Source organism: Schistocerca serialis, chromosome 3 (assembly GCF_023864345.2).
Source record: "Schistocerca serialis cubense isolate TAMUIC-IGC-003099 chromosome 3, iqSchSeri2.2, whole genome shotgun sequence".
NCBI classification, from domain to species: Eukaryota; Metazoa; Arthropoda; class Insecta; order Orthoptera; family Acrididae; genus Schistocerca; species Schistocerca serialis.
The window spans coordinates 673,852,578-673,878,244 of NC_064640.1; the positions used below are offsets into that span (position 1 = coordinate 673,852,578).

Here is a 25,667-nt window from a genome sequence, read left to right on the forward strand (position 1 = left end):
TATAGCAAAACCACAGCATCTATGAAGGGAATCTGTCTGTGCTATCGATATTATGACATTCAAAATTTATAGGTCGTATTGTGGACAAATCTACGTCGTCCCGCGATCACGTGACCACGTTGGCATCGAATGTTGACAACACAAAATCAATATCTACTCGCTCCAGAGACATTGCTACTCAATGTCGCTAACGGAAATTTCCTGAAACCAGAGGGTGTGTTTTCAGTTACAAAGTTGGTTCGGCGCCATTGGAAGTTGGGGCTGGGCTGTAGCAGATTGGTGCTTGTTTACGTTCGCAAGCGAGTTGAGGCTTACATGGGAAATTCTTTACGGGAGAGACATTTATAATGAAGCTGTGCGACGCTTAGCTGCCGGCTCAGCTATTTAAGCTGGTATGCATAATGTATTTTAAAGCTTGACGCCATCAGAAGAACGCCGATACCCGGAGCTTCGATCTGCCAAATCCACAATCCGGATTGTTGTGCAGGTAAGTTATCGCCATGGCAATTCTCTAACCATTTTACATTTCAGTGTTGCTAAAATGTGGAGATACGTATTTTTCCCATGTGAATCACAGATATTAGCAAGAAGTATTGTCATACCATGGTGATTTGATTACCACTTTTTTCACTGACTTACGTCTCGTTTATGGCCAGCATCATCTGATTATTGAAATCTCCTGATGTGATAATTGAGATGCTGTTGATGGGCAGGTTCAGCACAGTACCCCACTCATTTGTTATTAACCTGCCTCGTATTCTTTACATTTAGGTAACCAGAACCGGCGTTCAAAACTGTAGGCTAATATCGCTTACATTGAGTTCAGTGATTATACAAAATATTAGTTCTTAAATTACATGATCAGTTTACATGTAGGGGACTCAATGGCTGATTTCCAACATGGCTTTCGTGTGGGTCGAAGCACAATATTCGCAGCCGTGGAGTTTATGCATGTAGCACTTGACAATCGTGGCTTCGGTTGTAAGGTGGCGGGTATGTGCATGGGCCTATGGAAGACATGTGATTTCTTCACGGAAATAGATTTTAAACTTAACATAAGCAAAAGTGAGGTAGTTAACTTTGGCATAGAAATTAATGTTCCTTGTCAGATGTAAATAATCGTGTAAGTTTTGATAGCAAAATTTTTTGTAGGTTTTCAGGATTTTTTTTACATAGATTTTACTTGGAACAAATGTATTGATCATGTATGCTCAAGGATGTTAAGTGGTCCATATTTGCTAAGAAGATTTTCCCATTATTTGGACACACATACTTTATGGGTGATATATTTTGGGGTAATTTATCTCTACAGTATGAATGGTTTGGGTGTTGTGGGGAACCACATTTCACAGATTCACAACTATTTTTCTTGATGCAGAAAAGTATATGGCTGGTTGCCAATGTGGATACAAGAAGGCCATGTAAAGAATTATTCATGGAATATAAATTGATCTCATTATATGCACTCTATGTTTATCAAACCCTTATGCTGATAAAAGAGAACCAAAAATACCTTCTTGTTATTAATCAAGTATATTAATAAAACAATTGGCATAAGAATTATTTTTTTTAGAATAAGAAGTAATTTTACCTGAAGTGTAAACAGCCCATACGTGAAAGGAGCAATCTTTTATAATAAATTACCAAAAAACCTTAAAGACATTGAAGGTTAAAAATTTAAAGCCAAGCTCAAGAGCTCGTTTATATTAAAATGTACCTATTGCCTTGATGATTTCTAATTGTAAGTATTGTTATTAGTCTGTATTTGATACCTTTCATAATTTAATTGTGGGCACTGTATGACTTTTTAGTTGTATCTTATTTTCCCTATGTTAAGATTCACCTCATTGTTGTTACTAGATTGATTGTAATGTGTGAACTTCATGTTTACTACAATAAAAAACAAATGAAATTATCCTGTACCAGCTCTCCCTCCCTCTCCCTCACATTTTTATTAGATGATAATGAATTTATCTTTTTCAGGTATCTGCATCTGCATTTTTTTTATCTTCCCTACTTTCTCCTTCATTGGTATTTTGCTGCCCAAACAGCAAAATCCATCGACTACTTTTCAGTGTCTCATTTCTTAATAGAATTTTCTCAGCATCACCTGAGTTAACTAGAATACACATCAACACCCCTGTTCAATTTTTGTTATTATTCATGTTATAGCTTGTTTTCAAGACACTGTCCATTCTGTTCAACTTCTGTGCCACTGGCAAACCTCATAAAGTTTTTATTTCTTTTTCCCGAACTTAAATCCATTTCCCAAATTCGGAAATACGGAAGCGTCCGATCCCACCCGTCTGCTTTGACCCATGACGTCACAAATATGGCGGGAACAAAAACAAACAAACACACACACACTTTCCACAAGAAGCCTAATGACACTAACGGGACAAGCGCGGGAAATGGGGTGTTTTGGGTGGGGGGCAAACTAAATATAAACAAATTTAGACGCCTTGCGTAGCTACATCGTGTAAGTGAAGACAGCCATGCATGAATACCCACCCACCTCCCCAGGGGTCGTAACCCCTGCAATCCATAGAAGATAAAGATGCTTCAGTAGCTGATTAGTGTTTTTTGTCTTTTTAAAAAAAAAAAATCTCACGGAATAGAAAGAACAGATCAGAAAGATAAATATAATAAACTAAAACAGAAATTCGAGGAAACAGATAATTAAAATAAGTAATAAGTGTTTTTAAATTAAAAAAAAATCTCACGAGATAGAATGAACAGATCAGAAAAGAAAATAAAATAAGATATAACGGAACTGGAGACAGCCACACTCAAACCAAACTCCGCGCCGTCATGACGTCGCACACGACCACACCCTTACGTCACGGGTCAAAGCCGACGCGTTGGATCGGACGCTTCTGTCTACCCCCCAAATTCCACCTTGGCTCTCTTTACTGATTGCTCATTGCACAAATTGAATTGTGTGAGGACTAGGGTACAACCCTGTCTCACTCCATTCTCAACTTGGCCTACCTTCTTGTCATTGAGCTCGTACAACATATTGTACATAACATTTCATTCTCTGTATTTTGTGCCGGCTGCCTCCAGAATTTCGAAGAGTGTGTTCCCGCCAACTCTGTCAAAAGCTCTCTCTAAATCTACAAATGCCATAAATGTTGGTTTGCATTTTTGTTGTGTATCTTCTCGTAGGGACACTGTTAGTACATCAGTTCAGAAATTTCTTCAGAACCAAAACTGATCTTCCCCGAGTTCAGCTTTATATCGTAGCAATCTTTTTGTAAATAATTCCTGTTGGTGACCTGCAGCCATGACTTACTAAAGTGTCAGTTTGGTAATATTCACACCTATCGGCACCTGCCTACTTTGGAATTGGAACTATTACATTTTTCTTGAAGTCTGAGAGTATTTTGCTTCACTTGTATACCTTGCACACCTGGTGAATAGTTTTGGTATTGCTGGCTCCTCCAAATATCTCAGTAATTTGGAGGAATTCTCTTCTTTTTCCATAACAATTTTTGAAGTTCATTTACTTTGTATAGGCTATTTTTGGATTCCTTTCAGTGTAACCTCCGTTTCCTAGTACTGGCTCATATCGGAGCTCTTGATATTCATACAGCTGATTCTCTTTCCTCAATAGATCTCTCTAGTATTCGAAATAGGTGGTATGTCTTTCTCCTAGTCATTCATGCTTCTACAACCTTGCACTTATTCTCCAGTGCCTGCTTAGCTATTTTACAATTTATATGATTCTCGGTTTTTAGATGTTGGTATTCTTTTTAGCTTCTTCATTTGTTGCTCTTTTGTAATGCAAGAATTTCTTCAAGGCCTTGTGTTTTTATGTATGGGATCCCCGGCTGCCCTCAGTATGTCACGCTATTATGTAAACAGTCTGAAATCTTTGTCCCCCCAGGTCCCTTTGACATACACAGTTTTCTTTCATGATTCTTGAACCAAGTGTTAATGAAGTTTACAAGATTTTTCTGTTATAAATTATACCAGGCAGCTCCCTTTTTTCATTCCTGCCCTTCGGTTTATTCCGCCCCTCCCCCCCCCCCCCCCCCCCCACGCTGAATTCGGGTCCCCCCATCACAGTTAAATTTTCTTCTCCCTTAACTATATGAATAATGTTTTCTGTTTCATCATAAATTCTTTCAACATCAAATCTGATAAGCTAATTGTCATATGAACTTGTACTAATACTACTTTTGTGGTATCAGAAAAGTGCATTAAGAAGAAAACTGTTCAGCAATTTTTGCTTTTACTGTGACTAATTGCCCTAGAAGTAATTTTTGATATAATAATGTATTTTTATATTCCTTTCACCACATTTTTTAAGCCTTTTGTTCCTCTAATACAGATTTTCTAATGTGTGTCTACTTTGTAGGCAGTTTTCACAGTAGTGCTATATTTGTTATTACCAGTTTTGTTGGTTTCAAGTGAACAAACTTTGTGTTCCCAATAATTAAATGTCTCTGCATATTGTGTCCGATATATTTAATTTGATTCTCAGTTGACTGTGATGACAAATTTGAAGACTTGGTCAGCTTGTGGAATGTTGCCTATAGTTTTTGAAACAGTTTTCTGGTTTTGTTCTAAGCAATCATATTTTAAAATATGACTTTCATTTAAGGAACTTTTATTTATTTACATTTTCTTTGCTTGGGGCTATCACAATGATTGTTTTTGCAAATGTTAGAAATAATAATATGAAAATTGCACTTACAAAGCATGTTACATATTCCAATTGTTACATATTATATCTATTTTATAACATTAATTACTTTATAGCTGATATGGTTCTGATTCATATCATAAGCATTGAATTCAAACATTGAATATAAATAAATATTTTTCTATCAGGAAAGTTTTCAGTTTTGTGATAGTCATTCCCCTTACATGTTCTCAGAGACCTTTGTAGTTTGTTAAACCATATCAAACCATTAATGTGTAGGCTTCAGTCTCAGTTTTAATTTTTTTCCCTTCTGGGAGTGTAGTTAAATTTTGTCCAGGTGTTGTGATCATGTACTACATTGTACCTGTTAACTTCATTTGGGAAAAACATGAAACTGCAACTAATTTTAATATGCGTACAAATACATCAAGTACTTGTGCTGCAGGAACACTTCATGACATGTATCTCTACTACAGCCCGTCCCATATGTGTAAGTCTTACTGCTCTCCAATTCAACACAAACATTGTTAAGTGTACATCAGCAATACATTACTATAACTCAATTTCATTGCTACAAAAGGGGCAAATCATTTGAAAGTACAGTGTTTTTAATGTCGTCTAGTAACTATCTTTTCCAACTGGCTAAGGAGATATACGCCGCTACAGATTTTTCCTCTTAAAAAGTCGATATGCTTTGTGTTTATGAGATGTTACATACATTATTTACAGTGTTGTATTGAGGGCTGCCTGTTTTAAATACCAGTAATTGTGATTTGATGACATTTACCTAAAGGCCCTGATGGATGAAGTATTTTATTAATTCTGTTACATCACTTACATCAAAAGGTTCTAGCTTCCTACATTTTCTACTACAGAATAAGATTGAGGTGTCATCTGCATCGCTTATTAAATAGAAATTTATTTCTGGCATTCCTCAGAGTAACGCATTTTCATTTGTTGAATTGTTTCCTCTGATTTAATTCTTGGGATACAACTTACACTTCGGAAGTATTTAAATTATGAAATATATAAAGTAACGTGTGAACATCCTGTGTAAACATTGTATACTTTCATAGGAACTGCCGTGTTGAAGCTTGTTCGTTTTTGTCTGTTTATGCAACAGTTGAAATCTTGGGTTAGTATGAAAATATGTTGTTCAAATTCCTTTTTGTCATTCGTGGTTTAGGTTTTTTTGTGTTTCCACATGCAATATAAACTGATTGTCATTGTGAAGTCATAATAGATGTTTCCTTATTCCGTGGGACTAGTACTAAGTATATAGAAATAAAATGGCGCGTTAGCCAATACAAAAATAAATAAGACTTTGACAACAGATAATCAATTTCAACAGTAGACTTATTACACTACTGGGACTACTGTATGAATAAGCTATAAAGCCTGAAATTTCCTGACAGATTGAACCTGTGTGGTAGACCAGGAATTAAACTTTTGATCTGTGAGGTGTACTGGAATATTGCATTAGCATCTGAGGCAAGGGGGTCATTCCGTGTAATCTCATTTTGTGGGGGGGGGGGGGGGGGGATTTAGTCATATTTGGTATGTGGATACCTATGTGTCTTAATAGTAAAACTGCCAAATAGCACTGTGCTAACTCTGACCACTTTGATAAATTCAGGTTTGAATACACAAGGATGTGTGCAGAGTCATTGATCAGGCAACAGTTTCCCTAATCTCAGAGATTGGTACTTGGTAATGAGCTGACTTACAGGCATCCATTTTCTATACATCTAGTATGTAGACCACTATGTTGACGAATGAAAAGTAGGATACATCATTTCCATGCCATGCTTCAAAATCTGGATTAAAAAAAGGTACTTTGCCCAGGGAAACAGCACAGACGTCTGCATGTGCACTGTAAATCTTTAGTACTGGTAGTAAGTATAAGTAATAATGAAAAGCATTTGGCCTAGCAATTAACAGTCACTACCTGCACTTAGAGGTGGCTCCTTTGGAAAAAAAGTCAAATTTGATTAACTTCAAAGTCCTGGGGGTGTTACGTAGACAATTGGCTCTCAACTTGAATTTTTGCTGACATTTTCACATATCTGGCAGCAATTGTAAGTGTAAGGAAAAATATGCTTACTCATTTTATTCATTAGCATGCCATTCACATTCAGTGTTACATGGAATGGGCAAATAAAAACTAAGTGTATTTGCTTGTATAATTGTCCTTAAATATTTGTGTTTCACCTGTAGATGAGAACTGTGAACAGGTGAAAACTGAAAACAGTTATCAATCATTTTTCCTAATATATGTTTTATTTCACTGCTGAATGTCTTCAGTGTAAAGAAATGCAAGACAGGCTGGGCACACAAATATGGTGATGTATTATTATTCTGTTACTGTAAATTAAAAAGACCACTTTAGTTAAATAAAAGAAAAGAGGGAAGCAATAATGAGACATCAATAATTTTTTACATGTATACCGGTATCTATTGACATAAAGATTCTGCAAAGAACAGTTTCATAAACAAATTAAAATATAAAGAAGGAAAGTGTATTTTTAAAACTCTTCCACATTGCATGTAACATTGCTATCTTTGAAATATTAATCCAAAAATAAAATAAATTCAGTTAAATATGAGAGAATTATCTTACAGCACTTGTCACATTTTTACAGCAGTGCACTGTGACACTTTTAATGATGGGACACCACCTTATATATGACATTGGAATAGGGGACCTAAACAGCATTTTTCCTACTGTGCTGTGAAAGGAATTTTGATTCAGTTGGATATGTACAGTTAATCTCAGCATCTCTAAATTCATTTGATATCTGGGAAATTTACCCTATGTACCAGTTTTTGTCATATTTGAAAGCCACATCTTTTCCCTGGTGCAGCTGTTTCAACAAAGCATTTTCATAAGTTGCCATAGCAACAGTGGTCCTATTTGAATCTGTTGAAAGTTTCTTCATTATAAAGGTGCTAGTATCACTGACTAGAAATGTGTGGTTGGTGCGGTTGTGTTCCTTGAACTGTCTTACCTGTACTGTACATGTGTTCCAAAAAAACCTTCATATGATTTGATATCCTGGGAAGAAATGGAGAACTATTAATGCCCTGTACTCTGTGGAGTACCCATATGAACAGCTCGGACATTTTTCTGATGTAATGGAGCTCCTCATTCAGAAATGTAGAAGTTACACTTGCAGTGAGAAGATTCAGGTTTTCAACAAATGCTCCACCTTCATTGGAGCGTTGCCAGAGTACTTTCGGTATTGCAGAGCACGTGGTACTGTAGCAGGATAAGTTAGACAGTAGTGGTATAATCGCGTCTCTTGAATGCAGGTGTGGTCTAAAGGTGTAACCTGAAACTGTGAAACAAGACATAGTGATGTTTTGTGAAAATGACAAGTCTTCAAGATCTCATGCAGGAGAGAGTATGTCATGGTAGGTAACAGGAAGGCTCACATGTAGAAAATGCTTTGTGTAGCATCTGACTATTTTAACACTTACATCACATTACCTTGACACGTGCCTTATGATATCAGATGGTAGTCAGTTACCATAAATAGTGTGTGAAGGGTTAGAAGAGCACAAATAGAAATTAATTGAAGTATAAGGGATTGGTAAATGATATTTATGGGACATTCAGTTGGTTCTTGGAAGAACACAGACATATTAATAATTTGAATAAGAAGTATTAATGTTGCGCGATAATATTTATTAGTTTGTTATGGGCTGGCTTTAGATTTTTTTGGCCATTGTGAGGTAACTTAATATGAAATGGATAGTCCACACAACTTCCAAGAGAATTAATAATTGTTCAAAAATTGCTGTACAAAGATGCGAAACATTTAGTGACTACATTGATGTGTAAAACAAGCGTAATGTAATATCTAAAGAGCCTCTGAACAAATAAATTCTACTGTAAGTATATTTAGATATTAAAACTATATAAATGTATAAACGAAAAACACTCTACAAGTGAGTAATGACACAGGCTACTATGTCATGTGGACAGACTGGCGAATGTGACGAATAGACCGAATAAAGAGATGGGAGCAAGAAATCTGTGGAATGTGGGTATGGAACAGTTATAACAAGCTTGTTATCTAATGATGAGAGAAATAATGACTGGCTGTTACTTTTATAGTGTTAAAAACTGGAGTATATTTCCTGGATTTTTGTTTCCTGGCAAAATCCTGTGAAGTCCTACCCACATATAGCATGGGAGCCCACCTGTTGTCAGTGTTTTGTGCGATCTAAGGTGGATATTTTTGCCGAGTATGTTGTCTTGTTAGTGTAGGACTATAACCATTGTTGAATGCTATTTCTTTAATTATTTTGAATTCATTTTTAAAATATGTCTGTTGGGGTTACGTCTTAAATAAATGCTGTATCTTACTGATGTCAAATGGAGAGGTCTTCTCTCAACTGTGTTGTAAACTTATGTTACTGTGTCATGAATTGAGATGTTGAAAAAATTTGTCTGGTGGTACCTGTCCACAAGCACAGTACATGCTCCCTATACCTAGCCCAATACTGTATTTTCGAACTTAGAGGCTTTTTACCTAAAGATGTTTGCTCTAAATTACCCCTAAACATTTCAGGTAATAACGGAGTCAGTAGGGAACTCATTACTAATCCATCTGACCGACTACAGAGCTTGTCAAAATTGGAAGTAATTTTGCTCTAAGCTTGTTTCAGTTCTCATTCTTATATCTTGCGTCTCCACAGGATTTGTTGTGTTTTTATGTAGCCATACTGCTAAAATTTCCATTTCCTCTGCAACAAGAGTATTAGGAAACAGGCTGCTAACAACAAATGAAACATGTATTGCACTAGATGGAATGGCTACATCTTAGTTTTTTTGGTTGAAATTTAGTTTTTGTTTTAATTAGTGAATGAAACTCTTGTCCTAATTTATGGCAAGGTGCTGAAACTAAAGAAACGAGTCTTATTGGAACAGCTTCTTTGTAAAGCTTAGGTAACCCATATAACTTTGATGCTATTGGATTCATGTGTGGTTGCCATCACTATCGGTAAATATGGATTTACAGGTTTTAATAAGGTTCTTCATTTCATTGTGGAATCTTTGGGTAACTCTGGGAACTCAAAAGGTTTGAGGAATGTAAACACTTTTCAATGTATTCTACTTACTAAGTAACACTAAAATGTTCCCTTTGTCACCATTGGTAGCAATCACATCTTGAGAAGACAGTTTTTTCTTTAATCTGGGCAACACTCTTTGCTCCCTACAACTAGCATTGAAGATATCTTTAGTTATAATTTTTAGTTTCATGAGCTAACAGATGTTTTGTAGACACATCGTCTGACAAAACTAACTTTGTAAGTCAGAATATGTTGAAAAAGTGTTCACATTTCTCAAACTTGTAGAGTTACCTAAGTTTACAATGGAGTTGCTAGAAGGCTGTCAACATTTCAGACCTCTCTGTTTGACATCAGTAAGCAACAGTATTTATTTAAGATATACAGGAAAGTAACATCAACAGACAATAATACTACCCAGTTCACAGCATCCCATAACACACAATTATGCGGCCTTTGACTCCATGGTGCACCACCTACTATCTGTGCCACCAACCAAACCAGATTTTGAAAATGAATTCAAAATAATTAAAGAAATAACATTCAACAATGGTTATAGTTCTACACTAATTGACCACACAGTCAATAATAATGAGACAGGATAACAGGACTCCATTGTCCACCTCAGACAGCACAAAACGACACTGATAACAAGTGGGCTCCCAGCCTAGGACTTCACATGTTCTTGCCAGGAAATATACTTCAGCTTTTAACACTATAAAAGTAGCAGCCAGTCATTATTTCTTTCATCATTAGATAGTAAACTTGTTTTAACTGTTACACACACACACACACACACACACACACACACACACACACACACACACACACACACACACCCCTTCCATAATTCCATAGACTTCTTGCTGCCGCTTCCTTCATTTGGTCTGTTCATCACATTCATCAGTTTGTCTATATGACATAGCAGCCTGTGCCATTACTCATTTTTGGCACACACATGCACATAGTTTTAATATAAGATTTACTTGTTCAGGATCTCTTTAGATATGCATGGGAATTGTATCGATATAGTCATAAAATGTCACAAATTTTTATACAGAATTTTTTGCACAGTTATGAATTCTCGCTAACTTGTTTGGACTCTGTTATCTGACGATGGTCTAAGAAGCCAAATGGCAGTTCATAGCAAACTAATAAATATTATTGTGGAACATTAATGCTTTGTAGTAAAGTTATTAATTGAAAAATGGTTTGCGATAAATTGGAATCACCAAATGATTGTAAGAGGGTTAATCAAATGAAGGCCAGAATACACCAGAAAACTTGGAGACATTTATGGTTAATCAAAGGGAAACAAGAAAGTTGATGGCTTAATATTCTGTAGATCATGTAAGAAATGGAGCATCATCTCCAGTGGGACAAGAATAATGTAGGAAATTGACCATGTCTTCTTTTAAGGTACTGTCCTGGAATTGACCTTCTAAAGACATAACACTGAATTTACCAGCAACCACTGTCCTCCAAATTGTCCCGAAAAATGAGTGTTTCACTGCAACCTTTAAAACCATTTTCAGGTAAGGTTTTCTTCCCTCTTTCTCTGCTTCAGTATTGTGAATTGAACTCTGATTGGATAGAGCCGAGAGAAATTAGATTGCTAAAACAAATCAAGCTGCATAATTTAACTGTCTTCAGAGTTCTTGATTAGACTTAGTTTTCTTTCAAATTGGATCAGTTGCATTTGGTTGGTATACTTTCCTGCCTTATATCGATGCCAAACACAAACATACCTCAGATAAGTAAAAACAGCCCTCCCTGTCAATTCACTCTGTCGCCACTTCTAATCATGTATACAGCTTCTTCAGATTCCTGTCTTCGTCCCTCTGAATTTTGATACTATCTAAACCCAGATTTTTTCCTTCTTTATTAATCATTTATCAGGTGAGGTGGTGCAGGGATAATGGCACAGGACTCTTATTTAGGAGGGATTTTCAGATCTTTATTTCACCATCTGGATGTAGATATTCTGCAGTGTTGAGGATACTTACGTCAATGATGAGTAGGTTGCCACATCAACTCGTCACTCGCTGTTAAAAAATTGTTACTTACCAAAACCTTTTGGGCACTGCCCATCATCAGATCATCTACCAAAGAAAAGCAAAGAGCTATAAACACAAGCACAATTAATAAAAGTCAATCAGAGTGAATTTACAAAAGGTGTTGCAAAGAATTCTTAAAAAGTAGATGCACCAAAGAAAAACAGTCTTCATATAAAGTATGGAGTCATATGTGTCAGCATCAGTACTCACCTGCTACTTGCTGTTCCATTCTGCAACACTTCGGACAGTATAACCCTCTCTTGCAGTTTGATGATTCTGTAATTAAAGAAGTGGAAGGAGTTGTCATCAATCTGAAGACTGATTTGAACAGCATTGTGCTGTACTAGGCATGTTCCTATTTGAGATGTTATGTTATTGCCTTCCATTGACATTTGAACTGACTCATCCAGCCAGTTACAGGGAGGATCTGCAGTTTAAAGTGGACTGAGAACCATAGTGCAGCTTGGCAATTCCCACAGAAGCAAACATTGCCAAAGGTGAAAGAACTGGTGACACACACAAATCCTAGGTCGATTGGGGATCAAACCCAATTCATTGTAACTTTCCACTGGTTTCATTTCATATGCCCTCAAATTGCACAATCTAGCAGTTGAAGCACCATTGTATTTACAGGCAGAGTACTTCACAGTCAGTTTTAGAGCTTTCCAACAGCTACAGAAATTAAAAAAAAAAAAAAATCTTGTCCTCATGTCACGAATATTTGTGGAAATTTGGTGTAAGGGAGTACATAATGAAACATGTTTAAAATAATTTTTCTAGAATTTTTAACCAAAACTACAGTTAGGTGGCCATTTTGAAATGTCATTTTCACAAACTGGGATCAATCCATACAGAGTGGTCCAGTACTGGTTGCTTGACCATCTCAGAAAAATTTTATATTTGCTGGGTGAATTCCCCAATGTTTAGTAGTCACAAAAATATAAAAAAAAAGTGTTTATTATTTTGAAGTGGCGGCCATATTTGTTCCAGTCTGCATGCATTTTTCATATTTGCAAGCATCTACATTTTTTACAATTATTCGGTAGTGGATTGTCCTAAACCTTTAAGATAAAATTCATTTAGTTCAACACACTCTGGGCTACAAATTAACATTATCATCACTTAGCTGAATGCATTCTTTAATATATTTTTAGTAGTTCAAAGTTATCAGCCACAAATTAAAAAAACTCAATTTTTGAACAGTAGTTTTCCAAAGAAAGATTTATTTCTCAACCTTAATATTTTTTGTGCTATTACACTGTATAGTATAGTTACTTTTTATAGAGTATCGATGGTGAACAATGTACACTTAAAAAATACACTATTTTAAAAAATGGATTTTTTAATTTTTCCATTTTGCGGCCTGCAGTATCTTTGTTGGGGGACCAGATAAAAATCTGAAAATCTCACAGGTAATAGACCTTTATGATATCAAACTTAAGTATAAATTTCAACTTTGAGATTCATTTGGAAGTTATGGAAAACAGATTACAAACACAAGTCAAAAATATGTTTTTTAACATCTGCGATATCTGGTAGGCTAATCAAATAAAGTATACCAATTGCATAATGTAACACACCACATTACACTAGCTAATGATTATTTGTTGAAACAATGGTGTGGTAATTGTTTCAGCAGGCTAACAATGGCATCTGCAAACATATACAAGTCAGATTATTGTCTTCCCCCTTACACCAACAATTGTCTACTCACAATTCCTTAGGTAGAAGTTCTTGAAGTGTGCACTTGAAAAATGGTGTCTCAGTGTTCTGTTGGTGTCATCATTAATGAGGCATGTCATAAGTGTGTATGGAGTGTATCCTAAAGACATTACTTTAATCAAAGATTACAGTGAAGAAGGAAAAAAGTGTTGTTTTACCTAAGAGACTGCCCAGAGGTCAAATCAGCATGGAAGTACCATGAAATGAAATACTTAAAAAAATTTCATCACTTTCTTGGTCAGTCTTGCAGGTACCCTTTTGAGAAACATTAGAAACCTATAACAAAAGGACTGCGAGAAATAACATTTGATCATTATTCTAAAAATAAAAGCCCTTTTGTCAATCTCATACCAGGAAAATCATTGTGTTCAACATGTTAGGGAATATATTTGTAATTCACAAGAGAAAGAATAGTGGAACCTCAGATACAGAATTTTGTGACTTATCAGCAACCATTAAGAAAGTAGATACAACTTGTGAAATGCTGGGTATATCGCCTGTTAGTAAAATTAGAAAACTGAGTCAAGATAAAAGACAAAGTGCCTTGAATACAAAAATTGAGAAAGTGGCAGCTACAGTCAAAAAGAATTTGGAAATTTCATTTCAAAATGCAATTTGTACTAAAACAGATGGAAGTTCTAAAACTTGACCAACAGAATATGATGATTTGATAGAAAAACCAAAAATTAAATGCAGTACTTCAAAGAAAGGGGACAAAATTATCAGTTTACTGCCGAATTCTTGGAGTCGAACAAAAGTTTGTGATGAATTTAATGCGTCAGAACGTCTTGTTAAGTTAACAAGGCAATTAGTAAAAGAATGGAATTTTACCAGCATTACAAAAGAAAAGTGAATCTAATTTGGCAGATGAAAACACAGTCAATAAAGTTATTAAGTATTATGATGATGACAATAAGAGCCATTTGATGTCTGGCAAAAGAGACTGTTTTTCTGTGAAAGAAATTAGTTCTGAGGTACACAAGACAAAAAAGGTTAATATTGTGTGATTTAGATGAACTATTCACTGAATTTAAAAAAAAAGTCCTGACATTAAAATTGGAAGATGCGAGTGAGACCAAGATGGTGTATTGTTGCAGGGGCATCTGGCACCCATAATGTTTGTGTTTGTTTGTTTGTTTGTTTGTATCATCAGAACGTAAAGTTGATGATAGATGGGGCCAATCTTAGAATTGACCTTTTGGAAGTTACAGTATGCAATATTGACAGTTGCAATTCTATGATCAAGGTAAAATGTGAAGATTGTCCAGCCAAACAAGCCTTACTTGACATGTTTGAAGAACCTGAAGATGATTTGATGCCTGACACTATAAAATACAAACAATGGGTGAGACGAGACAGAACTGAAATGGTGACAGTCATAAAATCACGAGAAGATTTTTTTGAAGTTTTAGCCACTAACCTTGAAAATCTGAAAATGCATCATTTTATTGCAAAATCTCAAGGTAAATTTTTAAAGACAAGAAGCAAACCTTGGCAGCTGATGAATGCTTAGTTCTTGCTGACTGTTTGGAAAATTATTCCTTTGTTGTTCAAGATGAAGTGCAAGGGCACCACTGGGTAAACAAACAGGCCACAGTTCATCCATTTGTATTCTATTATAATTATGAAGATAAACTACTAAGCCACAGCTTTTGTGTCATAAGTGACTACCTTGAACACAACACTGCAGCAGTGCACATTTTTCAACTAAAGTTAACAAAGTACATTAAACAGCACAACCCTTCCATAAAAAACTGATTTACTTTTTCGGATGGGGCAGCAAGTCAATATAAAAACAAAAACAAAATTATTAACATCGCCTTTCATAAAGAAGATTTTGGGTTTGATGTAGAATGGCACTTTTTCGCTTTGTGCCGTGGGAAGAATGCTTGTGATGGTGTTGGGGGTACAACAAAGCGAGCTGTCACAAAAGCAAGTCTGCTGCAGACCGATGACAATCATAACACATCAAGAAATGTTTGAATTCTGTAAAAAAAACATATCAAAGGAAGTACCTATGTTTTTGTACAATGTGAGGAAATACAAGAAGTCTGACAGTTTCTTGAAGGAAAGGTCCAACTCTTGTCAGAAGATTAAAGGCACTCAATCTTTTAATTGTTTAGTACCCCATTCACACAACTTACTGAAGTGTGAGATCAGATCAACTTTGCCTGATAGTGAACTTCATTAGTGTGAAAAACTTGTACAACTGGTTCGTCAAAGTATCGCCCTCCATGACCAAGGACATCTTTTAAAAAAACTGAGAAACATGAAGTTTGGGCGCCACTTAAAAATGTACAATGGAAGCTGTCTCCCATGGAATTTACAGCTGTGACTGGGTGAACTTAAAATCTAACACCCAAACTGAATGAACAAATTTCTCAATGTACTAAAACAAATAATGAGAACAATATAATGTAATTAGTAGTCTTATTTTCATTAAAAAAAGTAAGTAATCATAGATGTAATTAAATTATATACTGTAACTGATACATTTTATTCCATAAGCCTAGATATTGCAGATGTTAAAAAATGTATTTTTGACTTGTGTTTGTAATTTTTTTTTCCATAACTGCCAATTGAATCTCAAAGTTGAAATTTATACTGAAGTTTGATATCATAAAGGTCTATTAACTGTGAAATTTTAAGATTTTTATCTGGTCCCCCAACAAAGATATTGCAGGCCACAAAATGAAAAAAATCCATTTTTAAAATAGTGTAATTTTTTAAGTGTATACTGCTCACCATTGATACTGCGTAAAAAGTAAATATTCTATACAGTGTAATAGCACAAAAAATATTAAAGCTGAGAAATTAATCTTTCTTTGGAAAACTACTGTTCAAAAATTGAGTTTTTTTAATTTGTGGCTGATAACTTTCAACTGTTAAAAATATATTAAAGAATACATTCAGCTAAGTGATAATGCTGATGATTTGTAGCCCAGTGTGTATTGAACTAAATGCATTTTACCTTAAAGGCTTAGGACAATCCACTACTGAATAACTATAAAAAATGTAGATGCTTGCAAATATGAAAAATGCAAGCAGCCTGGAACAAATATGGCTGCCACTTCAAAATAATAAACAATTTTTTTACATATTTTTGTGACTACTAAACATTGGGGAATTCACCCAGCAAATATAAAATTTTTCTGAGATGGTCAAGTAACCAATTATTTTTTTATTGGACCACTTGGCATGGATTGACCCACTGGCATTGAGTGACAAGTTGGAACCATATTAACCTTTTTATTAGTGAATCAGTTTTATTCAGTTAAGAGTCACTGGAAATATAAAAGGATCAACTATGATAGACAGTTATTAAAATGCAGGAATTATGCAGACAAATGTTTACAATTCTGTAATGAAAGTCATTTCTACAAATTTTTATTTGTAAATTTCAGAAATTCTTTTCACAGACATCATGAGTTTCACCATCTTAATTTTTTTCATATAATGCCTACTATCATATTTCTAGACATAAAAAATCAGAAGGACGTACATTCTGTTTAGTGCACTAAACCTCAGCATGAAGTGACGATGAAAAACTGAGATAGGTCCGCTTGCTGTCATGAATTTGACCTTTTGTATATCTAAGTTCTTCACTGATCTCAAAAACATTTTCCAAGCCACCATTTGTTATCATAGATAACTGTGATGAATGTTCTTCTTTAATAGTGATAGGGGCCGTGCTGTGAGCTCAAAGATTAAATTGTATGAGTTAAGTAGATTATGAAACACTGTCCCAGGGATGGTAAAACCAGATTCATATTGTTTTTGTAACATATTTGTGAATTATTATATCTCATCTTTCATAAGATAGGATGTTTGTATTCCTGGAACATGAGTATAGGCAAATGTAAGCAGACCTTTTGGAGTTAAAAAGGTGATTTTCATATGGATGCTGTAAACTTGCTCTTGTGGCTAAATGGTAATATTACCACCAACACCCTGACATGCATTTTTGCCATGACTAGTGGCAAAAAAATTCCATTCTACAGTGGTCCTGTGATCTCGCTTGTAATGGCACAAAAATGATGCTCTCCTGGATTGCAAAGAAGTTTCTGTAAAAGTTCAGTGTATGGTTCTCTTACATGTGCAGTTTGCATTATCAGTTTTACAATTTTGATAAATGATTAAACATACATTGTGCACTCCACTACTGTTTACAGTAACACATTGTTTTGGGGGAAGTTCACAAAACTATGTAAAATCAATTTTATCAGAAGGATATTTTTCTGTGAAAGTAAGTACACATCTTCAGATTATGCAAAATGTGTCCTTTGCTTATCTATCTTTTGTTATTTTCTGAAGAGGCAGACAGACAATCTCATTTGTTACCAGAAATTCACCTTACACCATTGAAATAGTAAAAAGCCCGGACATATTTTTCCATGTGCTTACTAATTTTGTTTACCAGTTTATATGTTCCTTTTGACAAAATACCATCTTCATTTAGTAAAACCATTATTTCTTTACCATGTATTCACTGGTGTTAAAAAAGATTCGGAATTTTTCTTAACATCTGTAATTTGGTGTTAAAGCTATTGGCATGACTTCTGCTAAATTTCTCTTGAAGTTTTTTCATTGAATTGTTACAGTTTGCATTCAACATGCCATGATCTTCAGACACATTTTCCACTGGAACACAGTCCTGACGCTGTCTGCAGTTCTAATGCTAAGTGGTGAGACTTGCATCAAATGTATTTAGGGCACTTCTTGGTGTTCTTCTATTGGTGACATTAAATGGCGAAGCTTCGTGTTTTTTAAGGATTGTAGAGGGATCTGTTGTATACTCTGGATGTTCGACTTCACAGTCATCCATCGCTGAAAAGCTATAAACACTGAGGTGACAAAAGTCATGGGATAGCGATATGCGCATACACAGATGATGGTAGTTTTACATACACAAGGTAAAAAGGGGAGTGCACCGCTGCAGCTGTCATTTATACTCAGGTGATACATGTAGAAAGGTTTCCAACATGTTTATGGGTACAGAACGGGAATTAAGAGACTCTGAATGGGTAATGGTAGTTGGAGTTACATGCATGGGACATTCCATTTTGGAAATTGTTAAGGAATTTAGTATTCCAAGATCCACAGTGTCAAGAGTGTGCTGAGAATACCAAATATCAGATATTACATCTGACCATGGACAATGCATTGGCTGATGGCCTTCAAGTAATGACAGAGAACAGTAGTGTTTGCATAGTTGTCATTGGTAACAGACAAGCAACACTACTTGAAATAACGACAGAAATAAAATGTGAAATGTACAACGAATGGCGAATTTGACGTTAATGGGGTATGGCAGCAGACAACCAATGCGGCATGACATTGTCTGCAGCGCCTGACCTGGGCTCGTAACCATATCGGTTGGATCCTAGATGACTGAAAAGCGGTGGCCTGCTCAGATGAATCCCATTTTATGTTGGTAAGAGCTGATGGTAGGGCTCAAGTATGGCGCAGACTTCATGAAGGTAACAAGGCACTGTGCAAGCTGGTGGTGGCTCCATAATGGTGTGGGCTGTGTTTATATGGAAGTGACTGAGTTCTTTGGTCCAACTGAACCAATCATTGAGTGGAAATGGTTATGTTTGGCTACTTGGAGGTCACATTGAACTATTCATGGACTTCATGTTCCAAACAAAGATAGAATTTCTGAGGATGACAGTGCACCATTTCACTGGGCTACAATTGTTCCCAAATGGTTTGAAGAACGTTGTAGACAATTTGAGTGAATAATTTACCGCCCAGATCATGCAACATGAATCCTATTGAACATTTATTGGTCATAATCGAGAGGCCATTTCAGCCACAAAATCCTGCACCAGCACTTTTGCAATTATAGACATCTACGAGGGCGTTTGGAAAGTCCGCGCGAAGTCCAAGAAATGGCACCACCGGCACGTATCGAGGTCATGTTTAGTTAGTAGCATCTTCGGGAAGAATGCACACCAAGTTTCAACCATATTGTCCTATTTCTTTGTGTTTGGCATTTGCGTGAATCAAGGAAGTCAAGTGAATATAAAAAAATGGATGAAAAAGAATTTCACGTGGTGATTAAACATTACTGTATGAAAGGCAGAAGGCCTGAGGAGACTAAAGAGAAGCTTGATAAACATTATGGTGACTCTGCATCTTCGATTAGAACAGTTTATAAGTGGTTTCAAAATTTTCGGAGTGGCCATTTGGGCCCAAGTGATGCTGAACGTTCTGGACGTCCTGTGGAGGTTAAGACTCCAAAAATCATTGATAAAATCACTCCCATCTGCAAAGTTGAAACAACATTCTTTCAGTAAAGAAAACTTACATAGATAGTTTAAAGGACATTGATCAGTTGTTGTAATAAAACTGAGAAACCATATGAGTGTCAAAAAACAGGATGTAAAGAAACTAAAGAGATGATGTTGATTGGGGGAAATCATACCAGGAGAATCCCATAAGGCAATAGACAGAAGCAAATCGATCCATTTAAGAGCTCTTGGTGAGTGGAGAGGTTTTCCCTTGGCTACCTATGTTAAGCTGATTGAATTGTTAGGATGCCACTATTGACTACACTGGGCTCTAAATGCGTTGTCATAGAAAAAAAAGAGTATATTTGAGAATGCTATGCATCTATGTTGTTGAAAGCTATTGATCAGAATGTCCAGAGTTTGTGATTGTGGTGACTTCCAGAGCCCAGGTAATCTACCGATAAAACTAAAGACCAAGAAACAAACTACAAATTAATGAACAGTGAAATAATACAATATGCGAAAATGGCAGAAACAGTGGTGGTGGTACTAGAAGTAGTAGTAATGGAATAGAAATCGGTATTATCTTGGACGCAGCCATCACCAATTTGTAAGCAGTAGACTTGATAATGGTGTCAGTAATGGAGATAAGGATATTCATATGTATTTATAGCATTGTTGTCTAATAACTGCGATTCATTTGACACTTTCCTCATAGAAAGGATATTAGAAAAGTTGCTCATGTTTTATTGTTTTTCAGAGGTTTGTTTAACGCAGTAACATTTACTGTGTATTCTAGGGCAGAAATAGAAAAAGGCTTTAAGCTGTGAGGACATGTGGATCTATTTTTGCATTACAGCACAAAGTATTATCTATTAATAAAACCTGTTGAGGTGGAAAAATGAGATACGCAGTGGGTTAGGCGAACCCAACACTGAGGAACCTCACTGTGTACGTGATCCACATACTGTAGTGAAACATACAGAGTGATTGAAATTCCTTGCATTTTCTGCTCGAAATGTTTTGAGGCCACTTTGTTAAGGAATTTTAGCATCTTCGAGAAGTATCCTACAGGGGACAGGGCCATCAGTGGAATCATATTATTTGCAAATGATGTACCACACATCATTTGTCCCTGTTGTCGCATACCTTTAAGCAATTCCTTTTATAGTTCATACGTCATGCAGTATTTCAGGTAAGCATGTGGTACAGCAACAGCAAAAGTCTCAAACTACCACAGAAACACTTTCAACCTTTTAGGTTTTGAGGGTAAGACTCACTTGAATAATCCAAGAGCAAGAAAAAGCTGCTGCAATTGATCCCTGAGCTCAGTCCCACCAGTTTTACATAATTAGGCATATGGGACATCACAGGAGGATTTAAAGTATATACATTAAGCTGCTCATAGCAATTGTACTGAGACAGAAGTGTCTACAAACACGAGTACTTCAGTGGAAAGACTGAACACCATTTTACCCAAGCTACCGTCAGCCAAGATCCACCATGCAATCATTGATAGAGGTGGTTGGAATTTCAGCTAAGCCAAACCAGGTGGTACAGTGGTTAAGACATATTATTTGGGAAGGGTAGTGTTTGAATCACCATCCAGCCCCACACATTTAGGTTTTCTATCATTTCTTAACTTACAAATACAGATGTCAAGGTATTGCTTTTCAAAATGCAGGAATGCATTCCTACCCTGTCGTCCTCCAGTTGGAATTCACAGTCCATCTATAACAACAATGTTATTGGGAAGTGTTCAGCAACAGTCTTCTTTCTGTCTAGTTCCAACATCAATAAAATATTGCAATTTTTTCCTGAAATTCAACTTGACTGTAGTAAGTATAGATGTTGTTGTTGTCTTCAGTCCAGAGACTGGTTTGATGCAGCTCTCCATGCTACTCTATCCTGTGCAAGGTTCTTCATCTCCCCGTACCTACTGCAACCTACATCCTTCTGAATCTGTTTAGTGTATTCATCTCTTGGTCTAAGATTTTTACCCTCCACACTGCCCTCCAATACTAAATTGGTGATCCCTTGATGCCTCAGAACATGTCCTACCAACCGATCCCTTCTTCTAGTCAAGTTGTGCCACAAACTTCTCTTCTCCCCAATTCTATTCAAGACCTCCTCATTAGTTATGTGATCTACCCATCCAATCTTCAGCATTCTTCTGTAGCACCACATTTCAAAAGCTTCTGTTCTCTTCTTGTCTAAACTATTTATCGTCCACGTTTCACTACCATACATGGCTACACTCCGTACAAATACTTTCAGAAACTACTTCCTGACGCCTAAATAAATCTATACTCGATGTTAACAAAATTCTCTTCTTCAGAAACGCTTTCCTTGCCATTGCCAGTCTATATTTTATATCCTCTCTACTTCGACCATCATCAGTTATTTTGCTCCCCAAATAGCAAAACTCATTTACTACTTTTAAGCGTCTCATTTCCTAATCTAATTCCTGCATCATCACCTGATTTAATTCGACTACATTCCATTATCCTCATTTTGCTTCTGTTGATGTTCATCTTATATCCTCCTTTCAGGACACTGTCCATTCTGTCAAGCTGCTCTTCCAGGTCCTTTGCTGTCACTGACAAAATTACAATATCATCGGCGAACCTCAAAGTTTTTATTTCTTCTGCATGGATTTTAATTCCTACTGCGAATTTTTCTTTTGTTTCCTTTACTGCTTGCTCAATATACAAATTAAATAACATCAGGGAGAGGCTACAACCCTGTCTCACTCCCTTCCCAACCACTGCTTCCCTTTCATGCCCCTCGACTCTTATAACTGCCATCTGGTTTCTGTACAAATTGTAAATAGCCTTTCGCTCTCTGTATTTTACCCCTGCCACCTTCAGAATTTGAGAGTATTCCAGTCAACATTGTTAAAAGATCAGTTTTTCCATTCATCTGTAAAGAATTCATGTTAGTATTTTGCAGCCGTGGCTTATTAAACTGATAGTTCAGTAATTTTCACATCTGTCAACACCTGCTTTCATTGGGATTGGAATTATTATATTCTTCTTGAAATCTGAGGGTATTTCGCCAGTCTCGTACATCTTGCTCACTAGATGGTAGAGTTTCGTTAGGCCTGACTCTCCCAAGGCTATCAATAGTTCTAATGGAATGTTGTCTACTCCCAGGGACTTGTTTGGACTTGGGTATTTCAGTTCTTTGTCAAACTCTTCACACAGTATCATATCTCCTATTTCATCTTCATCTACATTCTCTTCCATTTCTATAATATTGTCCTCAAGAATATCGCCCTTGTATAGACCCTCTATATACTCCTTGTGCCTTCCCTTCTTTGCTTAGAACTGGCTTTCTATCTGAGCTCTTGATATTCATGCAAGTGGTTCTCTTTTTCCCCAAAGGTCTCTTTAATTTTCCTGTAGGCAATATCTTTCTTATACCTAGTGATATGCACCTCCACATCCTTACATTTGTCCTCTAGCCATCCCTGCTTAGCCATTTTGCACTTCCTGTCGATCTCATTTTTCAGACATTTGTATTCCTTTATGCCTGCTTCATGTACTGCATTTTTATATTTTCTCCTTTCATCAATTAAATTCAATATCTCTTCTGTTACCTAAGGATTTCTATTAGCCTTCATCTTTTTACCTACTGGATCCTTTGCTACCTTCACTATTTCATTTCTCAAAGCTACCCATTCGTCCTCTACTGTATTTCTTTCTCCCCATTCTTGTTAATCGTTCCCTAATGCTCTCCCTGAATCTCTCAACAACCTCTGGTTCTTTCAGTTTATCCAGGTCCCATCTCCTCAAATTCCCACCTTTTTGCAGTTTCTTCAGTTTCAATCTACAGTTCATAACCAATAGATTGTCGTCAGTCCACATCTGCCCCTGGAAATGTCTTACAATTTAAAACCCGGATCCTAAATCTCTGTCTTACCATTATACAATCTATCTGATACCTTTTAGAATCTCCATGGTTCTTCCATGTATACAACCTTCTTTTATGATTCTTGAACCAAGTGTTGGCTATGTTTAAGTTATGCTTTGTGCAAAATTCTACCAGGTGGCTTCCTCTTTCATTCCGTACTCCCATTCCATATTCACCTATTAAGTTTCCTTCTCTTCCTTTTCCTACTATCGAGTTCCAGTCACCCATGACTATTAAATTTTTGTCTCCCTTCACTATCTGAATAATTCCTTTTATCTCATCATACATTTCATCAATCTCTTCGTCATCTGCAGAGCTAGTTGGCACATAAACTTGTACTACTGTGGTAGGCTTGGGCTTCGTATCTATCTTGGCCACAATAATGCATTCACTATACTGTTTGTAGTAGCTTACCCACATTCCTATTTTCCTATTCAGTACTAAACCTAAACCTGCATTAACCCTATTTGAAACCCTGTATTCACCTGACCAGAAGTCTTGTTCCTCCTGCCACTGAACTTCACTTATTCCCACTATATCTAACTTTAACCTATCCATTTCCCTTTTTAAATTTTCTAACCTACTTGCCTGGTTAAGGGAACTGACATTCCACGCTCCGATCCGTAGAATGCCAGTTTTCTTTCTCCTGATAACGTCGTCGTCCTGAGTAGTCCCCGCCCGGAGATCCGAATGGGCGACTATTTTACCCAAGAGGACACCATCATTTAACCGTACAGTAAAGGCTGCATGCCCTCGGGAAAAATTACGGCATTCCCCTTGCTTTCAGCTGCTCGCAGTACCAGCGTGCCAAAGCCATTTTGGTTAGTGTTACAAGGCCAGATCAGTCAATCATCCAGACTGTTGCCCTGCAACTACTGAAAAGGCTGGTGCCCCTCTTCAGGAACCACGCGTTCGTCTGGCCTCTCAACAGATACCCCTCCATTGTGGTTGCACCTACGGTATGGCTATCTGTATCGCTGAGGCACCCAAGCCCCCCACCAACGGCTAGGTCCATGGTAGATATTCTACCTAAAGTGACAAATTAAAATTTGTGCCAGACTGAGACTCTAACTTGGATTTCCAACTTACCATAAGTGGTTGCTGCACTGCTTAGGTTGTCTGAGCACACTCCTTGGACTGAACCAAACTTAGGTGGTACATTTGTATCTATTGTGTTTAAGTTGAATTTCAGGAATAAATTTAAATGTTTGAAACTGTAGTTCATCGTCAAATATAGATAAGTAGTGAAATATGTGACTGCTCGTTCTTTGTGTGGGAAATTGTAGTGGACTACTGTCTTGTTTTAATCCTACTAACTGTGAACGCCACAACCATTTTTAATTCAGTTCCTCGTTAGTTTATGTGGAATAAATTAAATCTCTACTTCTCGGGAAATGGATAAAATTGGTGCAGCCCAATTCTGTAGTACTTTGCAGTGAATGAACTGTGTGGACAAGCAGGGTTGCCACAAGTTCTGGAAATCAGAGAATTTCAAATGTATCAGGGAAATTTGAAAGAAAAACTGGAAAAATCTCATTTTTGTCTCATTAGAGTGAAATTGTTTGTTTACTGAGGTGTCGTGCTTCGTTGCTGGCTAGGCGCAGTTGAGTAAGTGTGCCACTTCCCTACTCACTCATTCTTACTGCTTTTCCCCTTACTACCCCTCCCCTCAACTTGCAGTCAGTGCTGCCACTGCTACTTGCTACTATCCTAGCAGCTGCTGATGACAGGCAGGGAGGTGTGAGGGATGGTTTGTTTGGTTCTTACTATCTGAGGTAGTTGACACAGCAGCCAGACGCAACGGTCATGTATCCATGAATTGTGTCTGAGTGATTCTGTGAGTGTGTTTGCGCGCTTGTTTTCTGACAAAGGCTATGGCCAAAAATTTAGTTGTGAGAGTGTGATTGTCTTTTCTGTGTGCCTCTATGTGGCTCAGTTATCATCTTCACAGTGAGTTGCTACCTATGCTAATTGATTCTGAGTATTTGCACAAGTTATCTGTTACATGGG

The 25,667-nt window shown here is 36.6% G+C and overlaps 1 protein-coding gene across 1 annotated transcript in view; it reads left to right on the forward strand.

The window, feature by feature from the left end:
* Positions 1 to 243: 243 nt before the first annotated feature.
* LOC126470549 (uncharacterized) overlaps positions 244 to 25,667 on the forward strand; it is a 70,632-nt gene continuing 45,208 nt past the window's right edge. The window contains exon 1 of the mRNA XM_050098486.1: positions 244 to 487. The gene's annotated coding sequence lies outside the window, so the exon portion shown is untranslated. The remainder of the gene's footprint in view (positions 488 to 25,667) is intronic.